Below are 26,928 nucleotides of genomic sequence, written 5' to 3'. Positions count from 1 at the left end.
CTTCAAAAAAGAACTAATACCAATACTTTTCAAACTATTTCAAGAAATAGAAAAAGAAGGAGCTCTTCCAAATTCATTCTATGAGGCCAACATCACCCTGATCCCAAAACCAGACAAAGACACTTCAAAGAAAGAAAACTACAGACCAATATCTCTAATGAACTTGGATGCAAAAATTCTCAATAAAATTCTGGCGAATCGAATACAAAAACATATCAGAAAACTTGTGCACCATGATCAAGTAGGATTCATCCCTGGGATGCAAGGCTGGTTCAATATACGGAAATCAATACATGCTATTCACCACATCAATAGGCTTAAAGACAAGAACCATATGATCATCTCGATAGATGCAGAAAAAGCATTTGACAAAATACAACATCCCTTTATGTTCAAAACATTAGAAAAACTAGGGATATCAGGAACTTACCTCAACATTGTAAAAGCTATATATGCTAAACCTCAGGCTAGCATCATCCTAAACGGAGAAAAACTGAAGGCATTCCCTCTAAAATCTGGAACAAGACAGGGATGTCCTCTATCACCACTTCTATTCAATTTAGTTCTCGAAGTACTAGCCAGAGCAATTAGACAGACAAAAGAAATTAAAGGCATAAAAATAGGAAAAGAAGAAATTAAATTATCGCTATTTGCAGATGACATGATAATTTACTTAACAGACCCAAAAGGATCTACAAAGAAGCTGCTAGAGTTAATAAATGAATTCAGCAAAGTGGCAGGATATAAAATCAACACGCACAAATCAAAGGCATTCCTGTATATCAGCAACAAAACCTCTGAAATGGAAATAAGGAAAACCACTCCATTCACAATATCCTCAAAGAAAATAAGATACTTGGGAATCAACCTAACAAAAGAGGTGAAAGATTTATACAATGAAAACTACAGAACCTTAAAGAGAGAGATAGAAGAAGATCTCAGAAGATGGAAAAATGTACCCTGTTCATGGATAGGCAGAACTAACATCATCAAAATGGCGATATTACCCAAAGTACTCTACAGGTTTAATGCGATGCCAATCAGAATCCCAAAGACATTTCTTGTAGAAATAGATAAAGCAATCATGAAATTCATATGGAAAAACAAAAGACCCAGAATAGCAAAAGCAATTCTAAGCAGGAAGTGTGAATCTGGAGGTATAGCGATACCAGAGCTCAAACTGTACTACAAAGCAATAGTAACAAAAACAGCATGGTACTGGTACCAAAACAGGCAGGTGGACCAATGGTACAGAATAGAGGACACAGAGACTAATCCACAAAGTTACAACTATCTTATATTTGATAAAGGGGCTAAAAACATGCAATGGAGGAAGGATAGCATCTTCAACAAATGGTGCTGGGAAAATTGGAAATCCATATGCAACAAAATGAAATTGAATCCCTTTCTCTCGCCAGCCACAAAAGTTAACTCAAAATGGATCAAGGAGCTAGATATAAAAACAGAGACACTGCGTCTGATAGAAGGAAAAGTTGGCTACGATCTACATATTGTGGGGTCGGGCTCCAAATTCCTTAATAGAACGCCCGTAGCCCAAGAGTTAATGACAAGAATAAACAAATGGGACCTACTTAAACTAAAAAGTTTTTTCTCAGCAAGAGAAACAGTAAAAGAGGTAAATAGAGAGCCTACATCCTGGGAACAAATTTTTACCCCTCACACCTCAGACAGAGCCCTAATATCCAGAATGTACAAAGAACTCAAAAAATTAAACAATAAGATAACAAATAATCCAATCAACAAATGGGCCAAGGACCTGAACAGACACTTCTCAGAGGAGGACATACAATCAATCCACAAGCACATGAGAAAATGCTCAACATCTCTAGCAATCAGAGAAATGCAAATCAAAACCACCCTAAGATACCATTTCACTCCTGTAAGATTGGCAGCCATTACGAAGTCAAACAACAATAAGTGTTGGCGAGGATGTGGGGAAAAGGGCACACTTGTTCACTGCTGGTGGGACTGCAAAATGGTGAGGCCAATTTGGAAAGCAGTATGGAGATTCCTGGGAAAGCTGGGAATGGATCCACCATTTGACCCAGCTATTGCCCTTCTTGGACTATTCCCTGAGGACCTTAAAAGAGCACACTATACGGATACGGCCACATCAATGATTATAGCAGCACAATTCACAATAGCTAGACTGTGGAACCAACCTAGATGCCCTTCAATAGATGAGTGGATAAAAAAATTGTGGCAGCTATACACAATGGAGTATTATGCAGCACTAAGAAACGACAAAATCATAGAATTTGCAGGAAAATGGATGGCATTAGAGCAGATTATGCTAAGTGAAGCTAGCCAAGCCCTAAAAAACAAATGTCAAATGTCTTCTTTGATATAAAGAGAGCCACTAAGAATAGAACAGGAAGGAAGAGCATGAGGAAAAGACTAACAGTAAACTAAGACGAATGGGGGGAGAGAAAGGAAGAGAGAAGGGAAAACATATGGAAATGGTAGGAGACCTTCAGTGATACACAAAATAATAAGAGGTTATGAGGGGCAAGGGGGTGGGGGGAAAAAAGGGGAGAGAATTGAACAACAGCAGAGGAGGTAGAGAGGGATGTTGGGAGGGGAGGGGAGGGGAGGGGGGATAGTAGGGGATAGGAAAGGTAGCAGAATACAACAGTCACTAATATGCCATTATGTAAAAATGTGAGTATGTAACAGAAGTGAGTCTGTATTATGTATTAGGGGAGTTCAAAACCCAATTGAGTCGAATGTATGAAAGATGATATGTCTTGAGCTCTGTAATGTTTTGAACAACCAATAAAAAAAAAAAAAAGAATAAAAAAAAAAATAATAAATAAGAGGCAAGAAAACTAATTTCAATGTGATATTTTTAGGTATCTGTCTCATAATTTCCTTAACAAGATGTCTATGTGGTTTGCTGTTGAATTTTGTCTTCAGTGGGTGCATGGCAGACAAGCCAGAAAAAAGGGCACACATTCAAAGCTTCTTCCTAAATTCTTCTTTCTCTCAAACCTTTCTGAGTCCTTTATGAATGAATTTACTGGTAATCACATACCCTCCAAATCCTCAGAAATATTTGCTTATCTCCACTATTGTAGAACTAGCTTATTATTTCTTCTTTCCCAAAGTGCTTAGACAAAAGTATGTGACTATATATATTTCTATTGATCAAAAACTGACAATGTAGAACATGTTAAAAGTTTGTGTGTATATATATATATATGCATATATAGTGATACTGTCATATACATATATATATAGCATATGTGAATATTATTTAAGTAAGTAAACTATTTATAAATGAATATTTCATGAAATACTGAGACTCCATTTTTCCCTTTAATTTCTAATTTCTTTTCTAATTTTATTACTATACCTGCTTCTTTCTATGCTTGGGTAAATTAAACATGATATTGGTAATGAGTATATGTGTGTATAGTAGCCATATCAATCTCTTTGAGATGTATGTATATGTGTGTGTGTGTGTGTGTGTACACACACACACACACACACATATTACACTGTAGACTTACAGTAGATTGATATGTGATGTTAGGGTAAGCTATTATTATTTTAAGAATTCTGGAAGCCACTTAAGCTTTTCATGATTTCTCTGAAATTAGTACTTTCATTCTGTATTGTCTTAAATTCTGAGACTCCCTGGAATGAATAAAACAAATTATTACAATTTGGAGAAACTTACTTGAGTTAAATTACTACTTCCTACTAAACACAAAATTTGAATAAATTACTTGGCTTTCTAAGACACTAATATATTCATTGAAAATGTGTAGAAAATAGTATATGATTTATAGGAGTGTCTTGAGGATGCAACAATATTAATGAAAGTACTTGTAAAAGTAGATTTTTATATAAATTCCAATATTCTCACTATTACTCTCAAAGGAAAAAGCTTCAATTCACAGTGAAATAACATGGTCAATTATAACATTCTCCTCCCTCTTCTTCCTTTCATTTGATTTATATATAAAATAACTGTACTTTGAATAATAGAGGAAACAAATTCTAAAACAAACCCTCCAACTTCTAATTGGCTAAGTGATCTGTCTTGAGAAAAATCCTCATCACTCATTCCCGAATCTTCTTGGTCCTGACCCCACAGATTACAGGATTGAGGGATGATGTAACAACCACATAGAGGTTGGCCAAGAAAATGTGAATATACTGGGGGATATTATGGCCAAAACGATGTGTCAAGAAAGAGAAAAATGCTGGTGTAAAAAAAGGATAAAATAACACTAATGTGGGAGCTACAGGTACTGAGAGCATTGAACTGGGCCTCCCAGGAAAGCAGGCAGAAGACAACACAGAGGATCCTGGCATAGGAGAGAATAATAAGAAACACATCCAATAATAAGAGACAGATGTTGCTAAGACCAAACATGATGTTGACTTTGATGCTGGCACAAGCCAGATAAGCAATACCCATGTGCTCACAGTAGGTATGAGGGATGATATGGTGCCCACAGAAGGGCAGACTCAGGAGGAGAAATAACAGTGGAACCACCAAGTACAGGCTTCTCAAGATAGCAATGCCTGCAATGATGCTGATGATTTTGGTGGTGAGGATCATGGTGTATCGAAGGGGTTTGCAAATGGCAATGTAGCAGTCAAAGACCATAGCCACCAACACGATGCTCTCCATGACAGTGAAAAAGTGGATGAAGAACATCTGAGAAAGGCAGCCTTCAAAAGATATTTCCCCAAGATTGAACTAGAAGATGCCCAGCATTTTAGGGATAGTGGCTGTAGACAAGCCCAAGTCAACAGAATCCAACATGGCCAAGAAGTAGTACATGGGCTCATGAAGACTGTGCTCGGTCTGGATCACAAATAAGACAGCAGCATTCCCCAAGAGTGCAACAAGATACACAAAGAAAAAGGGTAGTCCAATCCAGATGTGCACATCTTCTAGTCCTGGGATGCCCACCAGTAGGAATGAAGAAGGATGGAATTTGGTGTCATTAGGCATAGACTTTTTTTTCTGTCTTAAATAGACTTTTGTGTATGCCAGAGATAATTGCTGATTTTCCATTAGTGATTCTTGCTCCACTTCTTGCTTTCTCTAGATACCTAGTCAAATGTAAAATGACATTTTAATCTTACTTTATTCATATTTATAAATAAAATAATTCTCAGTCTCTGCTTATATCTCATGAAAATTATATGGTACAAGTAATAGAATTTTCCTTACTCCACTGCTGCTCTATCTGATGACAAAGACCGATTAAAGAGGAGAGGGCAGAGGGATGCCTGCTGAACACTCTGGAGTGTACTCTGAATTAACGGGGAATATTAAGTGTCAGGTTTGTGCACCTCACAGTATTATATAGGTATATTTTTGTTTAATATGCTTGCTGATTCTCTTGTTACTTCTTATCTCACATGGAAGTTCTCACTTAAAATTTTCAGAAACATACAAATTGATTAAAAAGAGACCGAACTTCAGGTAATTTCAATGTTATGTTTCAGAAAATAAATAATTTCTTTCTCATCATAACTTGCTTTTGAAAAAATATTACTCACCAGATTTAGAAAACAGACAAAGACAAGGAGAGAGAAATGCGTGGCAAAGAGTATTTTGCAATTAGGATGAAATATGAATTAAGAGGTTATTTTAATAAAGAAAAATCTACCTTTTGGTCAGTGTATGAAATACATCATAAAGAGACAGACCAAATAAAGGCCAGCTGTTGGAAGGGAGACTAAATACTTGAGCTATACCATTTCCAAATATATCTTAGCCTTCTACTCATGAGGAAGAAACAGCTCTGTAGAAACCTACATGTTGTTTTCTGCATAGATTCTATCACAGCTCTTATGTCATTATAGATATCTATATTGTAATAAATTCTGCACATACAGTAAATTTAAAAATTGAAGCAAGAAAGGAATATGTTCTTTCCTCTGAACTTATCTGAGGAAAGCTAGTTGTCCTAATAATGTGCAAGTGATTGAATGTGATGTGTACAATTGCACAGAAAGATTTGATTTAATTTAAGAATACACACATGTTAGGGGAAGTCAAAACACCTATCAAAATATGAATTTCAGTACATCCAACTTTAAATCTATTACAGAACAAATCCTTGCTAAAAGTGCCCATTTGAAGTTTAGGTAGAGTAGCCAAAATGATACATAACCTGGAATTTTTGGAATATCTGTTAGGAATAGTGGTGTGTGTGTGTGTGTGTGTGTGTGTGTGTGTGTGTGTGTGTTTGTGTGTGTGTATGTAAAAGACAGAAAGAAAGAGAGATAGATAGAGAGAGAGAGAGAAAGAGAGAGAGAGCGCGCACATAAGTAGGGTGGTGTGGAGGGACTTGGGCTACTTGTGCTGGGAGGGGGAAGATAAGTCCTCAATTTTATAATGTGAAGCTACAAGATATAAGATTATAATTATTGTGTTTTTATTAGTTGAGAATACACAAGGTACATGGAGAAGTATCTTTAATAATTTATTCCATCAAATATATCATAAGCTCTCTGAGTATCAGCATTGATCCAGCAATTTGAATAAAACTAGTCACATATCCTCAAGGAGCACCACTGTGTAGTAGTATAAATTTTTAAAAATATGCTGAAGATCTACAGTAGAAAAATGCACAGAGGTTGTTAAGTTTAGAGGTGGGACAAAGTGGACAAAAAAGAAGCACAGTGTCCCATCAGGACATAAAATGGAATCTGTCAGCCTCCCAAGGATCTTATCCAGAGATTTCTTAGACTGATGCCCAGAATCAAGTCTCTGGTGTCTTGGTCACTCTCAGGGGCTCCCTAGAGCTGAAACTGAGAAAATAAAATGGACAACTTTAATTCTTTAAGAGAAATACCCAGGAGTGGAATAACTGATTTATTATTTCAACATATATTCATGTATTCTCCCATCTGTCCTGAGTTCAAATATAAACGGCGCATGCCTGTTATTTGACCCACTCATACTAGAGTGCCATGTGGAATTCTATCCAGTTGTCTATTACCATTTTGTGAATGCATCACCTCATGAGGCCACTGTATTACCCTGGCTTCCAGAAATCCACATAGCCACATGTTCTGAGAACTGATAGCATAAAGAGAAGAGCTAATGCCACCTTATTTCTCACCTTCATTCACCTTGCAGATTCATGGCCACCTTGCAATCAAATTCTCCCTCTTTCTTAGATGCTTATTGTCTAACCCTGGGTCCTATTTCACAACAGTCTATTTCTCAGAGCTAAATATTTGTTTTCATTGCCTTAAAAACGTGACTCGGATCATCTTTGTTATACCTGCTACAGTTCTTGGAATAGTCCTTGACTATTTTGTTGGTGCATTGTAATTTCACATAATAGTGGGATTCATTTTGCCATATTGACACATGCAGATAATTTTACCAATCTCATTCCCCAGTACCTTTCCTTTCCCTCCTGTCTTTCCTTCCCAAATCTGCTTGTTCTGCTTCACTGGTCTCCCTTCAGTTGTTATTTTACTTAGTGCATTAAAATAATAGATATTAAGCATGTGATTCATTGCAGTATATTCACACAGCTTAGATGACTGTCAGCAGATGAATAGAAAAAGAAAATGTGATATATACACACAATGGAGTTTATTCAACCATAAAGAAGGATAAAATTATGACTTTAGCTGGGAAGTGGATGGAACTGGACATTATGCTAAGTTAAATAAGCCAGACTTAGAAAGTCAAGGGTCAAATATTTGTTTTTTTCATATGCAGAAAGTAAGAAAAGAGAGAAAAAATGGGGGAGAGGAATCTTATTAAAAAAAAAGAAGGGAAACTAAGAGTAGAGGAAGGGGATAGAGAGGGAAGAAGGAGAGAGGGCATGTGGAGGTACCAGGAAAAGAAATCTGGAAAAGAAATCTAGTCCTAGGCTCTTGTTTATTCTCTGTGTGCATATGTTTACAGAGTCAGAAGCAATAGTTAAATTGATGCAAGATATATTGGCCAAAGTCCTCCTTCATCAGGTTTCTCCCTTTAGTTTTACATGTAGACTTTACATCCTCATACATATAAGTATGGTTAGGTGCCTAGGTATAAGTGTGAGTGTGGATTTTCATTCCCTCTTCATCTTGTTTTTATACTTTCACCTTTCCTCTTCTCTCCCTAGTAGCTTAGCTGAAGCTTTCTCCATCTCTTTTGCTATTTTTCACAGTCTAACCATGATATAACTTACCTTGATCTCCAAATTGCTAAGAAACAACCCTTGGTATATTCTTGGGGAATACCACTTAATATGCTGAATAGGAGGCATTTATGTTTTTCTTCTAGCCCTGTTTCCCCTGAGATGGGAGGCATAGTACTTTGGGAACCTTGATAGAGTTCAGTTAATAAACTCTGGAGAATTCTGCTCAATCTCTTTCTACTCATACTGAAACAAAAAGGCAAGAGTTTATTACTGTTCTTTTGTTTTCAATTCCTCTATCAACATGGATAGGATATGTTTGATTTCTCATTTCCAAATCAAATTGCTAAGCTCCTGGGAAACAGTTGGATATTTGTCCTCATCTTCCTATCCAATCCTTGGTTTTCTCTCTCTCTCACTTTCTCTCTCCCATACCCTAACCCCCATCTATATGTGCCCCCCTTGGCCCAGGTCCTACTAGAATATTTAATTTTCCATTTAAAAACTTCTTTCATATGGTTTTTTTGTGGATTTGGTCTCTGGTCATCTATTCATTCCCTTCCCTTCATTCCCCCCCCCTTATATTTTCTGAATTATTCAATCAAAACCCCTTAAGATGGCCCACTTGTTCTTTGATGTTGTTTACATAGACATCACCTAGGACCCATTCTGTCCTCTCCACTGTAGGCACATGAAACTTCACGCTGCTCCTCAGATACTCTAAGTGCATTCTTTGTTCAGGGATTCGGTGTGACCCTGGAGCCCTCTTCTCTAAGGTGCTCAGGGGCCTTGCTTCATGCAGTCTCTATTCAGGGGTCTCCTCCCAGTATTTCCTGAGCACTCAACAAAACTCACCTTCCTCCCAACTGTGTATGTCTGTTTACCTTGCTTGCTTTAGTTTATTCAAAACATTTTCACTATCTAAAATTATGTATTCTTAATTTTTTTCAATATTCCAACTAAAACATTAGCTTTATGAAAAAGATACAATATTTATGTTTTCAATGAGTTTATTCTCAGTTACTATGAGTGTCTGAAATAAAGTGGTCATTTAATTAATTCTTTATAAAGTTATAAATTAATCCAGAGAAATTAAAAAAAGAGGTATCTACATTCACTGGAGTATATATTTTAGTCTTTGAATTTCCTAAGTGACATCTACTAGGCCACCTTCTCTCACTCAGTGTACACTGTCCATTCAGAGAACTGTTTTTACTCTCTTGTGATTTCTCTTGCATAGATAACCACTTACCTCTTCCTGACATGATGATCAGATTTCTATAATAATAAAGCCTGGTATTTCTCCTTCTATTTCACTGATAGCAGACATTTACCTATTAGATATTTAAAAAGTATCTGTTCCATAAAAACCAGTGTGATATACATGGAGTGATGTGCACAATGCACAAAGAGTAAAGAGTGTCCTTTAAATGCATACAGGTGGCAAGAAGAAATGCTTTTAATTTTTGAGGACCCCAACACCGCTTTTCATAACAGCTGTATAAATTTGTATTCCTACCAACAGTGTAGAAGAGTTTGTTTTTCCCCACATGCTACCCAACACTCATATTTTTTTTCTTTTTGATAATAGCCACTCCACCAAGTATGAGGTACTATATCTATTTTGTTTTAATCTACATTACCCTGATGATTAATGATGTTAATTTTCTTTTTCACTTACTCATTGTTAACCTACATTTTCCTTTGAGAAATGTCTATTCAGGTCTTTGTCTATTTTTAAGCAAGTTGTCTGATTTTTGGGTACAGAGTTGTTTGAATTACTTATATATTTTTTACCTTAACCCCTTATAAGATGTTTGGTTTACAGATAATTTCTCCCATGGCAAAGGTTGTCTCTTCATTCTGTTGATTATTTCCTTTGCTGCACAGAAGTTTTCTTTTCTTTAATGCAATCCCTTGTTTCTGTTTTTGCTTTTGTTGCTAGAATTTTGAGATCTATCAAAAAAAATGCAAAATTAATGTCAAGAAACATCTTCTCTGTTTTCTTTTGGGATTTTTACAGTTTCAAGTCTTTTGTTAAAGTCTTTGAGTTAATTTTTTTTAAAAGACATTAGGCACAGCTCCAATTTTGATCTTCTGCATGTGAATATTCAGTTTTCCCAACACTATAAATTAGATTGTCCTCTCTCCACTACGTATTCTTGGAAACTTCCCTGAAGATAAATTGACTGTACATACATACATTTCTCTGCAGGCTCTCCATTCTATTTCTGTGATCTATATGTCTCTGTTTATATTGGTAACATGCTGTTTTATTTTTTTCAATTTGTAACATATTTTGAAATCAGGTAGCAAGTTGCCCATAGCTTTGTTTGTTTGTTTTGTTTTGTTTACAAGTGTTGTCTTGTTTTGTTTTGTTTCATTTGGTTTGGTTTGATTTTTCTCAAGATTATTTTGGTTATTCGGGATCTTTCTTCAATCCATGCAACTTTTTGAATATTTTTTCTATTTCTGTGACAAATAACATTGAAATTTTGAAAGGGTATGCATTGATTCTGTAGATAACTTGGGGAAATGTGGACATTTTAAAAATATTAAGGCTTCCAATTCATGTACATAGTATCACATAGTATATCTTTTCATTTAGTTGTCTTCTTCAAATTCATTCTCTCTCTTTCTGACACATACACACACACGCACACACATGAACACACAGAGATATAGATACAAACTTAGTGGATTTTAATATTACATCTCAGAATGTCCATACTCTTTTTTTTAAAGAGAGAGTGAGAGAAGAGAGAGAGAGAGAGAGAGAGAGAGAGAGAGAGAGAGAGAGAGAGAGAGAGAATTTTTTAATATTAATTTTTTTTAGTTCTCGGTGGACACAATATCTTTGTTGGTATGTGGTGCTGAGGATCGAACCTGGGCCGCACGCACACCAGGAGAACACGCTACCGCTTGAGCCACACCCCCAGCCCTCCATATTCTTTTAATAACAAAAATGAACAATACTTCTTATGAATATTGATGCAAACTCCTCAAGAAAAAACTAGCTACTAGCAAAACAAACCAACTGCATATTTTAGGATTATACACAATAATCAAGAAGAAATACAAGAGGCATTCAATATAGAAAAATCAATCAACACTATACACCATGTTGATAGAACAAAGGAAAAATTATTATCTCGGTGGATGAAGAAAAAGCATTTGACAAAATTCAACAACTTTTCATGATAAAAATACTCAACAAAATCAGAATCTAAGAAAAGTTCCTCATATAAAGGTTATGAAAAACTCAAAGCTCACATTATAGTAAATGAATAATACTCAAGGGGAAAAGTAAACTTTTCCCTAAGTTCAGGAAGAATACAAATATATTTGCTTTCTCCACTGCTATTTAACATTGTACTAGAATTTTTTTCTTTCTTTTAACCAGGGATTGCACCTAGGGGTATTTAACCACTGAGCCATATCTCCAGCCCTTTTAATATTTTATTTTGAGACAAGATCTTGCTAAGTTGCTGATTGCCTCATTAAATTGCTGAGTCTCACTTTGAACTGGCAATCCTCCTGCCTCAGCCTCCCAAGCACTAGGATTACAGGAATGGACCAACTGCACCCAGCTGTACTGAAATTTCTAGCCAGACAAATTAGACAAGAAAAAGAAATGAGTCATTCAAATTGTAAAGAAAGGAGTAAAATGTCTCTATTTGCAGGTGGCATAATCTTAGAAAATTAGAGCCAGGCTCTGTGGCACACACCTGTAATCCCAGCAGCTCAAGAGACTGAGACAGGAGAATTCCGAGTTCAAAGCAAGCCTCAGCAAAAGCAAGGTGCTAAGCAACTTAGTGAAATCTTGTCTCTAATAAAATACAAAATTGGGCTGAGTATGTGGTTTGGTGGTTGAGAGACCCTTAGTTCCATCCCCGGTACACCCCTCCCCCCTAAAAAAGAAAATTATAAAAATATATTCAAGTTAATTAATTTAAAAATTCAAGAAAGTTACACAATACAATATTAACATGCAGAAAACAGTTGTATTTCTATTCACTAGTAATGAAAATTTCAAAATTGAAATTAAGAAAACATTTCCAAGTACAATGACATCAAACATTGTAAAAAAATTAAAAACAAGTTTAACCAAGAAAGTGTAAAACTTGTTCACTGAAAACTACAAAACATCACTGGAAAGACATTTTGTATTCATACATCAGGAGATAATACTGTTAATATGGCAATTCTTCCTAAAGGGATTCTATATAAAATGTACAATCATTCCCCAAATATCAAAGTTGTTTTATTTTTATTTTTGCAGAAATGGGAAAGCTGATCCTAAAATTTACATTAAACAGCAAAGAGCTTTAACAGCTAAAATAATCTGAAAACCAAAACAATTTTATAGCAATCACAGTTTTGAAACATCCTCCAAAGCTGCAGCACTCAAAAAAGTGTGGTGTTGGCAATACATAATAGCCAAGCTATGGGAACAACCAAGGTGCCCTTCAACAGAGGAGTGGATAAAGAGAATGAAATTATGACATTTACTGGTAAATATATGGAACTGGAGATTTTGATGCTACGTGAAATAAGCCTGTCCCAAAAAATCAAAAGTAGAATATTTTCTATGGCATGCAGAGGCTAGTCTAAAATAAGAAAAGAGAAGAGATAGAGAGAGGAAAAGAGAGAGAAAGGGAAAAAAGGGGCATCTAATCAAAATAGAAAAGAGATCAGTGGAGTAGAAAAAGGAAATTGAGGGGGAGGTAGGAGGAATGTGATAAGGGAAGAACAGTGGAATGAATCTGACCTAAATTTCTATGTACATACACAAGTATACTACAATGAATCTCACCATCAAGTGTATCCACAAGGCACCAATTTAAAAATATATATATATAAGTAAATATCAGAAAGATCAGTAGAGGGAAGAGAACAGGGGAAAGAGAAAGGGAGGAAAAAGAAAAAGTACTGGGGACTGAATTAGCACAAATTTTATCCCAGGCTTTTATAATTATGTCAAAATGAATCCTAATATTTTGTATAACAAAAAAAATAAGAAAACTGAAATTAAGTTAAAAATTGTGGTGTCAGTATAGAAACAGATACATAAATCAATGGAATAAAATTTTGAACGTTGAAATGAACTCATATATTTATGACAATCCTTCCATAATCATTCCCTGGAAGAAATAATAATCTCTTCAACAAATGATACAAACACAACTGGATATCCCACACTATATACAAAAATTAAGTTAAACTAGATCAAAACCTAAACATAGTATAATAATAAAACTCTAAGGACAAATTATAGGAATAAATCTTCTTGACTTCAGATTTGGCTTCTTAAGCAGGACTACAGAAATGAAGCAATTAAATAAATAAGTTGCATTTCATCAGGATCAAACAGATAATGCTATCAAAAGAGTGAAAATAAAATCTATAGAATAAGCTAAATTATTGAAAAGTCATATATATTATAAAATCTAACAGCTAGAATATATAAAGACTTCTTACAATTCAGGAATGTAAAATAAAAAATCTTTATCAATGCTAAAATAAACAATAAAATATGAGCAAATGTCTTCCATACACATTTCTTTAAAGAAGATATAAAAATGTCCAAGTGCCTTTTAAAAGATGCCCAATATCATTAGTCATTAGGGAAATGCACATCTGAAACACGGTGAGATAGCACTAGGAAACCCTTAGGATTGCTGCGATTTTAAAAGTTGAAAAATAACAAATCTTAGGGAGGATATGAAAAGTGGAAACCCTCACACATTGTGAGAATGTAAATTTTGCAGTCATTATGGAAAACAATTTGGTGTTTCCTCAGAAAGCCAAGTAGAATTATAAGTCCCCAAATTTCATTTTTATGTATATACACAAAAGATTTAGAAACAGATATTCAAATAAAAACTTGTGCAAAACATGTTTACAGAAACATTATTTATTATAGCCAAAATTTGGAAACAACACAAATATACATCCACTGATAAATGAATAAATAGAATATGATATATCCACACAATGAATACTACCTAGTCATTAAAAGGGAAAATATATTGCTTCATGCTGTAATATGTATGCAATCTGAAACTATTAGGTGAAGTGAAAGAAGACACACACAAAAGGCTACATATTGCATGACTCCATTTATAAACCATCACAACAAGCTAAACCAGAAAATTTATAGAAGCAGAATTCAGAAGTAGTAGTTCTCAGAAGATGAAAGGAAGGAAGAAAGGTAGTGATTGCTTAGTGAATATAGCATTTACTCTTAGAGTAATGAAAGCTTTCTCAAATTCAATAGCAGTGATAAACGTAAAACACACAAAAATTCACTAAATTGCAAATTTTTAAACAGTATATTGTATTTTATATGCCTTTTGTGAAAATGAACAGAAAACAGTTACTGATTATATAAAGGTCCAATAGTTCCCAAAGGATTATTCGAAGTAGTTCATAGACTAACAGAGGTTCAGAACGGAGAGCAAAAGATAAAATGGGTCTTGTCATAAATATTATGTGCAATAACAAGAACTGACAACTGACTGAGTCAGAGTCAGAATCTTCAGAGATTCCTCTAAAGGTTCTCTTTAGCTGATGTAAATGACAAGGGGGAATTACTATTCACTTAACAGGAGATTCTCTGGCACCTAGAGACTTCATTACTATCCCCCTACCCCAACTTTACTAATGCTTTGAAGGTAACTGATGATTTTTTTTTCAAACCATATATATACGAACTAAAGGCACAGTTGTTACATGACTCCCTGAGACAGAGGAGGAAATTTTGGCAAGTGTTTGCAGTGTATGTTTAGACTTGTAATTTGGACTCACAAAAATTGAGTCGAGCATACTGGGTTAGGGAGTGAAATGTCACATATCATATTTGTGATCTAGGAAGAGAGAGGGAAGAATAAGTTGGGAAGAAGTAAGGGGAAAACATCCTTTCTGGGTACCTGTAATATTTAAGACATGTATGACCTCATTTACCTCACCCAATAATATGGTGGATAGTCCTTATATATGAATCCAAAATTCAGAAGATGATATAACTTACCTAAAGTCAGAAAACTAAGAAGGGAGTCAAGACTCTATCCCATGCCTTGGTGTCACACATAAATAGCCTGTGTTTTGCTCATTCTTTCTGCACATATTGCCTTTATGGACATAGAGTGAATAATACACAAATTGATTTTTGAAAACATAGTAAGCAAAGGCTAAAGTGATGAACTTGAAGTCTTTGCAGTTAGATGGCTACCATACACCCTGCTAAAGAAAAGGGTGCAACCTGGTGATCAGCGGCTAGAGTCTCTTCACACTTCATGCTTCAAAGAGATTAGACTGAACCCAAAATTGATTATTGGGAGATGTAAATTTATGACTGGGTCCAGGACCCCACATAAGACATGAGGTAAAATTATTAGATACAGCAGTGAAAAATGATAGTTTTGTAACTAAATGAGCAAATGTATAGTAAAGAATTTGGCTTTGCCCCCAAGAGAGTTCTGACGTTTGCTCTTGGCTCCTGGGCTGTAATCTACACCACACCTGGTAGGAGTGTCGTTTTTTAAGTGGGGATTGGAAATATCAAGTCTTAGGATAGGGACTGGCCATGCCAGAAAGACCAAGAGTAGGATTTGGGGTGGAGGCTTTTGATCATGTGATATCAGGTAACCTTGATATATGCAACAACATGCATAATATAATGCCCTCCTCCACTCACCTTCCTCCCCTACCATGTCTCTTTATTTCTCAACAGTACTGGGGATTGAACCCAGGATTGCTCTAACACTGAGATACATCCAGCCTTTCTTATTTTTGATTCTGAAACAGGGCTTCACTAAGTTGTTCAGGTTGGCCTTGAACTTGTGATCCTCCTGCCTCAGCCTCTTAAATTTTGTGGATTACCAGCATGAGCCACTACACTCAGCAATATTTAGTTAATACTTGAGTGCTAATGTGTGTTTTGTTTTGTTCCACTTTCTTTTCTACTTTCTTTTTTGGAAGTAGGTACATTGACACAGCTTCATAGAAAGTCTCAAAACCCAGTAGTGTAAATCTTATAGACTTACTCTCCTGTGAGGAAGTTTTGTCTATTTGAGATCCTTTTATTCTCCTCAGGCCTTATCTTTCTATCACTACTTCCATTATCAAGTATTGCACAGACAGATGCAAATCAATGTCATATAGCCTAGTTTCAAATTGTTTCAAAATCTTGGACTCTTCTGCTTATTAACTTCCAAACAAATGGGAATTTAATAAATTTATTGAAAGCTTTCTCTTCCATAAAATCAGATACTAGTAGTATTTTGTGTCAGGAACTCGTGGGGGAGAACTAAACAAGATGATACACATAAATAACATCAGACACAATGAAAAATAGCATATATCAAATTAATCATAGCTGATATATTGTGGTAGTGATCATTATCATCAATTTTCTTATCCTTTATAATGTTCTTTTCTTGAATAAGAGAAGAGTACATTTTCTACTCTGAACCCATAATTTTAGAACAGGTATGGTGTTAACTTCTAATCAGCTGCTCATCCTCTCCCACTTCCAGTACAAATAAAAAGTGTCACTAGGATTATTTATGGAGAGTCAAAGAAAAGAAAAATAATCAAAGGCCTTTAGAGAAACATATTCCAATTATTAATCCTCTGTTCAAGGCCTTTTATTGTTTTGAATTTTGTAGAGTTGAATGAAATCTGCAGGCACTGCCCAATGGGAACTGGCAGCAATCTTTAAAGCCATGACTGCCCTCAGCCTGCAGGAGAATGTCTTCTGCCAATGCCTCTGAGTTCCACCCTTCCTCATTCCTGCTCTTGGGAATTCCAGGATTGGAGGCTGCACAGACTGGCTTGGTTTTCCTTTTTGTGTCCTGTATCTGACTGCTCTTGTGGGAAACTTTGTCATTCTGTTTGTGATCTGGACTGATCCTAGACTCCACCAACCCATGTTCTACTTTCTGGCCATGCTGTCTGTGATCCACCTGAGTCTCTCTACCACTAGCATCTGCAAGATGCTGGGCATCTTCTGGTTCAACCTTCAGGAGCTGTGTTTTGGGTGCTGTGTTGCTCAAGTGTTTTTTGTGCACTTTTTCCCAGTCATGGAGAGCATTGTACTTCTGGCTATGGGTTTCAATCGTTATGTCGCTATTTGTAATCCTCTCAGGTACACCACAATCCTCACCAACAGAATCATTGGGGTGATTGCTGTGGCTGTGGTTCTGCAAGCTTGTGCATGATTGCACCTATCGTTTTTCTCCTCCTGAGGCTGCCTTACTGTGGACATAGAATCATTCCTCATACCTACTGTGAGCACATGAGAGTGGCACGTCTGGCTTGTGCCAGCATCCATGCCAATATCTATTATGGTCTAGGGAATATATCTATCTTGTTCCTGGATGTGCTTCTAATCATCATCTCCTATGCTAAAATTTTATGCACTGTTTTCCGCCTCCCTTCCCAAGATGCACGCCTGAAGGCTCTCAACACCTGCAGTTCCCATATCTGTGTCATCTCAGCCTTCTTTGGCCCAGCTCTTTTCTCCTTCCTCACTCATCATTTTGGTCAAAACATTCCCCAGTATATCCATATCCTCCTGGCTAATCTCTATGTAGTCATCCCCCCGTGCCCTCAACCCAGTCATTTATGGGATCAGAACCAAGCAGATCCAGGAGCGGGTGAAGAGTCTCTTTGCTATAAAAGATTGAATGAGAGTAACATATTTAGGTTATGGAAGCCAAAGACCTAAAAGACTGAAATTTATGATAAAAAATTAATAAAGAAGTTTCTTTTGTCAAATCAACCTTCAATTGTATAAACATATTTTATATATATATATATATATATATATATATATATATATATAAAATACATATATATGAAATATTGACCACAGTTATTGGAGATGTGTTTGTGTGTGAGTGCATATTCTATATTGAATTCTTACTCAGAATATGCCATGTAAGTGTAAGTTTCAAGGAGGAGAACTTGAATTCATTGAGGGAAGAACTTAGTATTAGAACTGTCTGGCTATCGATCTCTTTTTGGTAGTAACAAAATTTCCTTCATAGAGATATTAAATTGGAGGTTAAGTTAAGAGTTAAATTAATAAGGATGCAATTTGTGAATATTTAGTAAAACTTTGATACCATGCTGACTTACAATGTAATTCTAGGAATATAATGTAAATTGTACTCACTGACAGGAGAACTGGAATTTGGGTAGTGAAAATTCACATATGGATGAGGTACCAGGTGTGAGATATGGGGGAGTTTAATCACATATTGCAGAGAGAGCAAGAATGAATATTTATTTATTTGTGTACTGGTTTTTAACTGGATGACTTTGAACATAAAAATGTGTAAGAAAAAGGAAAACTATTCATGAACTTCAAGAAATGCAGGAAAGTGGAGAGTAACATAAAACAAATTGTAAAGAATCTTAAATATTTTGCAGTATGGAAAATTTAATATAATAAGATGTATAAAATGGAAAAAGTAAATAAATAATAAGTTCATGGCTTTCAAAATTGGCAACAGAAAAGATAATGTTAATTTACAATAAAGAGCATTTTAAAGGAGTGAATAATGTAAGTAGAATATTGCTCAAGAAACGAAAAGATCAAATTGGACTTTGGAAGTCACTATTAACAGCATTTCACTCACCTCTATGACAATCATAGTGATTTTTATTAACTTAACATAAAACAAATATTTTTGAAATATTATTAATGAGAATCATCCAATTTCAGTGAGAAGAGTTAATATTGAGGTAATTGTTAAAAAAAACTGTGTCCAAAAGATTTTATAATCATCAAGGACAATAATTACCAACCAAAAATCAAATAAAAAGACAACATTAAAATTTTCAAAAAGAAAATCAGTGGGATTATAAAAGAAGTAATGTCATTATACACAATAAATTGGATGGTAAGATGAAAAATTTCAGCCATTAACTGGAAAGTAATAATAACAAGTTAGGAATTTTATTTTTTGAAATTGAATTAATTTAAAATACATATTCAATAGATGAGCTAATAGCATATCATACCTAGTTGAAGAGATAATGAACTGAGAGTTATCAAAATAACATCTATAATCATTCCTAGAAAAATAAGTTGGTAGAAAATATGAAAAACAATATAGGTTTAGAAAATAATCAAGTTATATATACATATACTTGAGTCATAAAAGAGTTAAAATATAGGTTAGAAGCAATATTTTTAAATGAAGATTATAAAATTTATTAAATAAATCAAGTCAAAAATTTAAAACATGATTTATTTAACAAAAAACTCACCTAAGAGGGTCAAAGTAAAACCATTGGGAAATAGAAATAAAGAGAAAAATTTCAAAACAGTCAAAGGGGGTAGGGGGAATATCTTCAGTGAGCAATAAGAAAACTAACAACAAATATATTTTTAAAAAACTATGAAATCAAGAAAATGGTAAAATAATATTTCCAAAACTATAGTGGAAAAATGAACTGCCAACCTAAATTTCTATGCCCAAGAAAATATCTTCTTCAAGGTATGGAAATACACATTGGCAGTTTATTTTTCTAATATATTTTTCAATAGCACTATGAAACATCATAAATCCAACAAATGATGTTTTGGACATTTTGACTCAAAGTATAAATTTAAGATAAACCAGGTAAATAATGTGGGACAATCAATATTTTTTAAATCCTCTTGAATTATGTATTTAATATAATAAATATTTCTGAGAGTCTATTTGCCCACTTGTTTTCATTTACAAATTATAACATAGATTCGAAAGATAAGAATCAGACCATCTTAAAGAACATTTTACGGTTTATACTATTACAGTCCAAAATCCATCCAATAGCTTCACTAACCAGAGTTGTGGGATATGTGTACAAGAACAGGCAAACTGGTGGAACAGTTTAGTACAGAACAAACACAGCCACATACAGACATGATTTAGGACAGACAGCACCGCAGAACACCCAAGAATGCATAGTGTTTTTATAGATGGGGCAGAGCCAAATGAGAAGCCAATTTAGATCCATGGGATAGTGACTTGCCCCTGCCTCACTGCCCTTTCAACATGATGTTTACCATTTTCCCATCAAGAGATGAGCTTATTTCCTTACTCCTGAGTTTGGGCAGGAATATAACTTCTTTTGAAATCAGTAAATGTGATGCAAACAAACAAAGACTTTAAAAGAGCTTGTGAATTGGAGTTTTTTGCTGTTGCACTTGAAACCCCAAGATTGTCATGAGTGAGTCCTAGTTCACTTGCTGACCTGTAAAGGGCAATGAGGAAGAGCCCAGCATTCAGCTCTCTAATCTCTGGGGAAATTACAATGAAAGTATTTTCCACCATCCAGCCAGACTATGATTTGACTTATAGCAAATGCTGAAAGAGATAGAGTGAGAGCGCCTAGACTGAAATAATTTCTCATCCAACCCTAAGAATCTTGAACCAAGATTTTTTCTCATACGTAGAAGACTGAAGAAAAGAAAGGAGGTCTCATGAAAGTGGAAGGAGATGAAGGGTATCAGGAGAAAAAAGATAAAGGGAAAGGAATGTTCTCGAAAATAAAATTGATTAAATTATATTATGTGTATTATGAATATGTCACAATGGATCCCACAATTATGTATAATTATGATACACCAATAAAAAATAAAAATAGTTTTTAAAAAAAACAAAAGAAGAAAATATGTCTGGAAAAATAGAATTACTCTTTTTAAGCAACTAACTTTACAGAAGTTTTTTGTTTGGTTTGGTTTTCTTGTTTTTGTTTTTTATGTTACTAAAGTTAAATGATGTAACAGTATGCAAAATGCAAACACCATGAGGCAAAAGTTTGGTTCATTGATCACATTACATAATCCTCCCTGATGGTACCCAACCAGGAGATATGAAGGTTTCCTATACAGGACACAAATAAGATGGAGATGGTGATGAAAACGGTTATCATCCTTGTATAAACCATAGTAAGCCTTCATAGCTGCCTAAAAGATGGGGTACAGCAAGAGTTAAATTAACCAGGATGTAATTTGTCAATACTTAGTAAAAATGTGGTATCATGCTGACTTATAATGTAATTCTAGGAATATAATATAAATTTTACTCATGTATATAAGAAGTCCTAACAAACACAAAATTTTCATCATAGTTTAAAGTGAAACTAACAAGAGTTATATTGGTAAACTATTCAACAAAGCAGCAGTGCATTGTACTTCAAAATCTTCAAGGAAGTAGGAGTGTTGACTGTATTATGTCATGAGTATCAAAGTAGATTTGATTTTTAGAGATGAGAAGTGGATATGATTCCAGTGGTATCCATGAGAATAAATGAAGAGAAGCTTTCCTCCAGGCTTTTCGGTGTGAGGAGTTATAGTGTAAAAACATCCAATCGCTAAAAAATTTTCAGAGAAGCAATGTTCTCAGGGAATACCCGGCTTTATGTCTCACAAGTAAAATCAATAGAACATCAAAATGGTTTAAGGCAAAAATAATACTGCTGTTCATGAAAATTTGATCCCATAAGATATAGTGGAATAATTTTTGGCATAGGACCAGATTACAATATACACAATTATATGGTGTTATGACCCTCAGATCTGGAATTTTCATATTCCAAGAATAATGTAATTCAATAATGCCTGAGACTTCTAACATTTAAGGTACTATGCTAGATAAGTCGAGTTAAACAGCACTGTAATAAAAGTCCATTAAAAGAATGGGAAAGATAGAAAACTCAATAGGGGAAAACAAATGGGGATACATTAGGGAAGATAGACTCAATGAGGGGAGGTCAGGAAAATAGAACATAATCTCATTAATTAAAATAAAGGAAATGAACAAGAGAATATAGGTTAAACCAGAATCTCTTCTGGACCACAGATATTGCATTCTCTGTGGTAACAACTGAAAAAGGCTAAACTTACAAGAAAAAAACCCAGCTGAATAATTCCATGGTCCATCAGTCCCTTTCACCTATAGTTAGAGAAATCAGAATCTGTGGCCTGCCCTGGTGACACCATCAGGTCTACTTCACCATGTCTAGGAAGGGAGACCCTCAGGACACACTTCTGTGCTCTGGCTTGAAAAGACAATATCATGGTTTTCTTAGGAAAATGCAGATTTTTTTCCCACCATCAACCCAAAGAGCTAAACATACATTTTCCCAGAGACTTCATGTTCACCATAGTTATAATCTGGGAAGGAGACTCGCTGGCTTGAAAGAAGCTGAAGCCATTATCTGAAGGCATGCCCTCTGCTAATAAACAGAGATATCCCCACTGGGTCTCTGTGCTGCCACAGAGTCTACGGGGTCTGTTTCAGAGTTCTACTCCTTCTTCATCCTTTGAATCCTCAATTGTGACAGTAGCCAAACTAAATCTGAATATATAAATTTTCATTAAACAAAACAGAAGAGTTGCCAAGGGCAGTTTCCTAAGATGTCACACTTTGAAGACATTATAGTATGAATTTAATATTTTCAGGGCTCCTGAGAGAGGCTGACTCAACATCATACCCCAAACAGACTCCCCCATTCAGAATATTTCCATTCCTGACATTCCATGCACATCTCCTGCCCTGCACTTAGGGGTTATATGTGGTACAGTGTTTCTCCACAGATGCAGTAATGTGGGGACAAAGAGTTAGAGAGACTTAATGACACTTGTCCATGTTTATACCCAGAGGAGTCTGAAGACTAAGCTCAGGGATTCTGGGACATGCTTAGATTCACTATAAAGTTTTTCTCTCTGTGATCAGGTAGGCTGGGGGCCCAGAGGCGTGAAGAGGCTCCCAAGCACCATCTTTAAGAACCTGGGTCATGTTGCAAATATGCTCCAAGTGAGAGCTGAGAAAAGGAATGTGAGAGGTAAGAATGCTTGAACAGGGCAGGAGAGATGCTACAGAGAGGAGAAGGAAAGGACAAAATAAAGAAAAGGACAGGAGCCTCCCTTTTGGCAAAAAGTTATCCCAATTGCCATTATCATCACAGACAAATGCATTAGAGCATGTAGGATTGTACAGTGTCCACAGCTGAGGACTGTGGCATGCCAATGAGTAATATGCATATGCAGAATTTCTTTTATTCTTTTTTGGCTCTTTGCCCTTTATCCCCATTTCTATCTCTTTCCCTGTCTTTCTTTCTATTATACATCACCCACTGGCCAACACACACACAAATACTCAGGTACCCAGCACACTTGCTGGAGACCAAATGCCACAAAGATAATCATATTGACACCAACTGTCTAAAATAATGAAAATTGCTCAGACTAGCAAATTTACATATTACAGGTGGAAAGGCCAGCAAATAAACTCACTCTTGTTTATATAAGACAGAAAGGCACCCCTATAAGACACGGTCATATATTTGAGTTGGGGGTGGAATGGTAATTAATGTCAATTTTCAAATGGAATGACAAATATTTGGTCTACACTGTGTTCTTCATGTTTTATCAACTTTATGAAACCAATTCCAAGCCTTTATCTGTATAAATCAATACCACTGCTACAGCAGTCAAACTGAGCCTGCCTCCCTAACCTCTTTCATGACTCAGTCTTGAAAGTGCAGAAATAAACCATGCACTATACACCTGTAATCCCAATAGCTCAGGAGGCTGAGGCAGGAGGATCATGAGTTAAAAGCCATCCACAGCAACTTAGTGAAGCTCTAAGAAACTTATCAAGACCTTGTCTCAAAATAAAATATAAAATGATCTGGGGATGTGGCTCAATGTTTAAGCACCCCTGGATTCAATCCCCAGTACCAAAAAATGAAAAAGTGCTTAAATAGAGATTATTACCCACTCTCCTCAACTGCCTTGGTCCCACAGAGTTTGGGAGATTAAAGAAAGAACACAGTTCCCCTCAAGGTGAGCAAAGTTGGCTTATATTAGTATTAATAGAGATTTAAAAATAAGTATAAATGCCTGGCCCAACCATACTCTCTCTTTGGTCTCATCTGTGACAATCATCATTCACACCTCCTTCATACATACCATCTGAGAGTCAAAGATGACTTAATTATGAATTATGGCCTTTTAAAAAGAAGCCTGTTATTTTTGCTACCACGCGATTTACTGTGTTAACATTGGGGCTGAAGAAAATACAATATTGGCAGGCATTGATAATATGAATCCTATTTTGGAATACTCTGTGAGCTAGTTCCTTGATTTACATTGATCTTATCAGCCAATAAAAAAATGAACAATGTTACTTAGATTTATTGTTTCCAATGTTATGGAAGCAGAAATGACTCTAGAATGTGAAAGGAAATTGCCTAAAACTTTCCAGAAAGCAAATGGTACAGCAAGATTTAAGCCATTTTAAGTTTGAATGGGTTCAAAGTATCAATACTCTTAATAGCATACTAGAGTCAGAGAAATAGACTAGTCAGCAGAGAAAAAGACACCACGGACTCAGTGATCTTAGCATTGGTGGACAGTAGAAGGGTAAGTTCTTCAACTATTATAAATCTGGATTTTGAAATGGGGGACTGTAGGGCTGGGATCTTTGTACCCACCTAAAGCAGGATGTGATAGACCCAACCTGATCTTTTATTAAAATTGGGCATCTCGCCACAAAACCATGAAAAGATAATTTTGGCTTTACTATAAATTACTGCAAATTCTGAACCTGCTTGGAATGCCTGCCTGTGCCTTGAACTCACCCATGGCTGGCTCTCTGACCAGATAGTATCCCTCTCTGAAACTTTAGTGACACCTCACAAATCTTGGCCTTCCCTGGCCAGACAACAACCCTCTCTGAGGCTCTAATGGTCCTCATAAATTCTGATGTTGGGGCCAGCAAAAAAATGTAAACTACCATTAGTGTGATGCTTGTCAGAGTTCTGTTATCTGTAACCCCCCTTTGTGGAACTTTCTGGGCTATCAAGCTGGGCTGTAGGAAAGGTGGGGGTGCTGTCTTGTTCCCACGGTTTTGGGAGGGAGAGGCAGCCCGGCCGGTCAAAATAATAAGCTTGCTTTAATTTGCTTTTAATTGGAGTCAGTGGTCTTTTCTTGCATCCTGGTCTAACAGATGAATGTGTCACTTTGCCTTCCAGAAATAATCTTCTGGATCACACTGTCTGCCATTGTTTGTGGCTCACAGCTTCATCAGGAAGGAGGCAAGCACCCTGGTCTAAACTGCCACAGGGTAAGTGTCCAGATATGTGGTGAAATATTGGTCTCCTATGCCACTCCCCTGGAAACTTCTTCCTCTGCTAGTGAAAGGTCATACTGAAAATCTCCACCCTGAAGATAGGACTGACTCTGGACTGGAATTCCATGACCTATCACCCTAGCTATTTCCTCAGACTATTCCAAGTTTCACAAGCAGCTTCTCTCTGATTTCTCAGCCTGGCATCTTCCCCTCAACACTGGAAAATATTGTGTCCTCCCTCAAACATGTACAATACTCTCCAGTTTCTCTGGGGTTAAAAAACACTCCTTTCCTTCTCATATAGAACAGGGGATTATTAACTCCCTTGCCTAGACATTTCTACTATGGGGTAACTACCTGGAAAAGTTACAGGACAACTGTTGTATGCAACATGCAGGATATAATATCTTCCTCCACTCACCCACCTCAATCTCTCTCTCTCTCTCTCTCTCTCTCTCTCTCTCTCTCTCTCTCTCTCTCTCTCTCTCTCTTTCTCTGTGTGTGTTTGTGTGTGTGTCTCTCTCTGTATCTCTCTCTCATATATACACACACACAGACACACATGTACTGATTTAAACTAGGAGCCAAATTCTTTTATTTAAATGTTATATATATTAAAATGAATATTTCCTTATTCCTTTACCTGAGTAGCAGCTATTCGGTAGGCAAAGAATCATGGAATCAGGTTTGTTAGGTGCTTCAGATTTACACAATATCCTTGGGCTACAAAGGATTAAAAGAAGACACTTTTTTTTTGTTATATTTAAGGGACCAAGGAAGATTCCTTAACAATGGTTTAATTTTAGTATCAACAAAACTTGTTAGATATTTGATCTGTTTATAGCTAAAAGAAGGCATGATTTTAGGACATATCATAATGTTAGATATTATACATTGATGTATATGTTATAAAGATGTCTGATAAATTACTGTAGAAAAAATGAGACCAGAGATATGAAATTGGAAACTAATAATAAGATGAGGAAAAATTAAAAAAAAAAAAAAGGAGTGCTCTCATAGAATAAACAGACTAGTCAGGGAAGGACAATTTAAATGAAGAAAATTGTAAGACAGACATCTGATTGATCTTCCTTTTGTCATGTGATTACATTAGATAATTGAGGCAAATCCTTAAATTTATATCATATCAAAACACTGATAATGGTATACAGCAACAATTCTTACTGTAATTTAGGAATTTTATTTTATTTTTCACCTGTTGTAGACTTTTTAAAAATTTTACTTGATTTCCTTATACTGGTACATTATAATTTTAGTAACAGTGGGATTCTTTGTTACATATTTGTATGTGTACCCAATATAACTGTATAATTTAGTCTGTTTTATTCCCCAGTACCACCCCTCTCTCTTCATGGCTCATTCTTTCCCCTGGTACCTTTCTCTACCCTACTGATTGGACTTTTTAATTCTAGACAATTCAAGAAACATTGGATATGGTGATTTCCTCAAGGTAATGGGTGGAAGGGAATGCCATAAAATGTCAACATACACTACATTGTAAAATATTTCCTCAAAGAAATCATGAATTAGGAAAAAATAAAACAATGGACAATATTACCTGGGATAGATCTCAGATAAATATCCATGTTGAGTGACGTTCAATTACCTTGAAAGGAACAAATCCCAGA

The 26,928-nt window shown here is 35.6% G+C and overlaps 2 pseudogenes; one reads left to right on the top strand and one right to left on the bottom strand.

Moving 5' to 3' along the window:
* Positions 1–4,089: 4,089 nt before the first annotated feature.
* Positions 4,090–4,993, bottom strand: LOC144376671 (olfactory receptor 52E8-like; annotated as a pseudogene).
* Positions 4,994–16,892: 11,899 nt separating this feature from the next.
* LOC101954713 (olfactory receptor 52E8-like) lies at positions 16,893–17,830 on the top strand (annotated as a pseudogene).
* Positions 17,831–26,928: the final 9,098 nt, after the last annotated feature.

This window comes from Ictidomys tridecemlineatus, chromosome 4, assembly GCF_052094955.1.
Source record: "Ictidomys tridecemlineatus isolate mIctTri1 chromosome 4, mIctTri1.hap1, whole genome shotgun sequence".
Taxonomy (NCBI): Eukaryota; Metazoa; Chordata; class Mammalia; order Rodentia; family Sciuridae; genus Ictidomys; species Ictidomys tridecemlineatus.
This window is presented reverse-complemented; position numbering and strand designations above follow the sequence as displayed.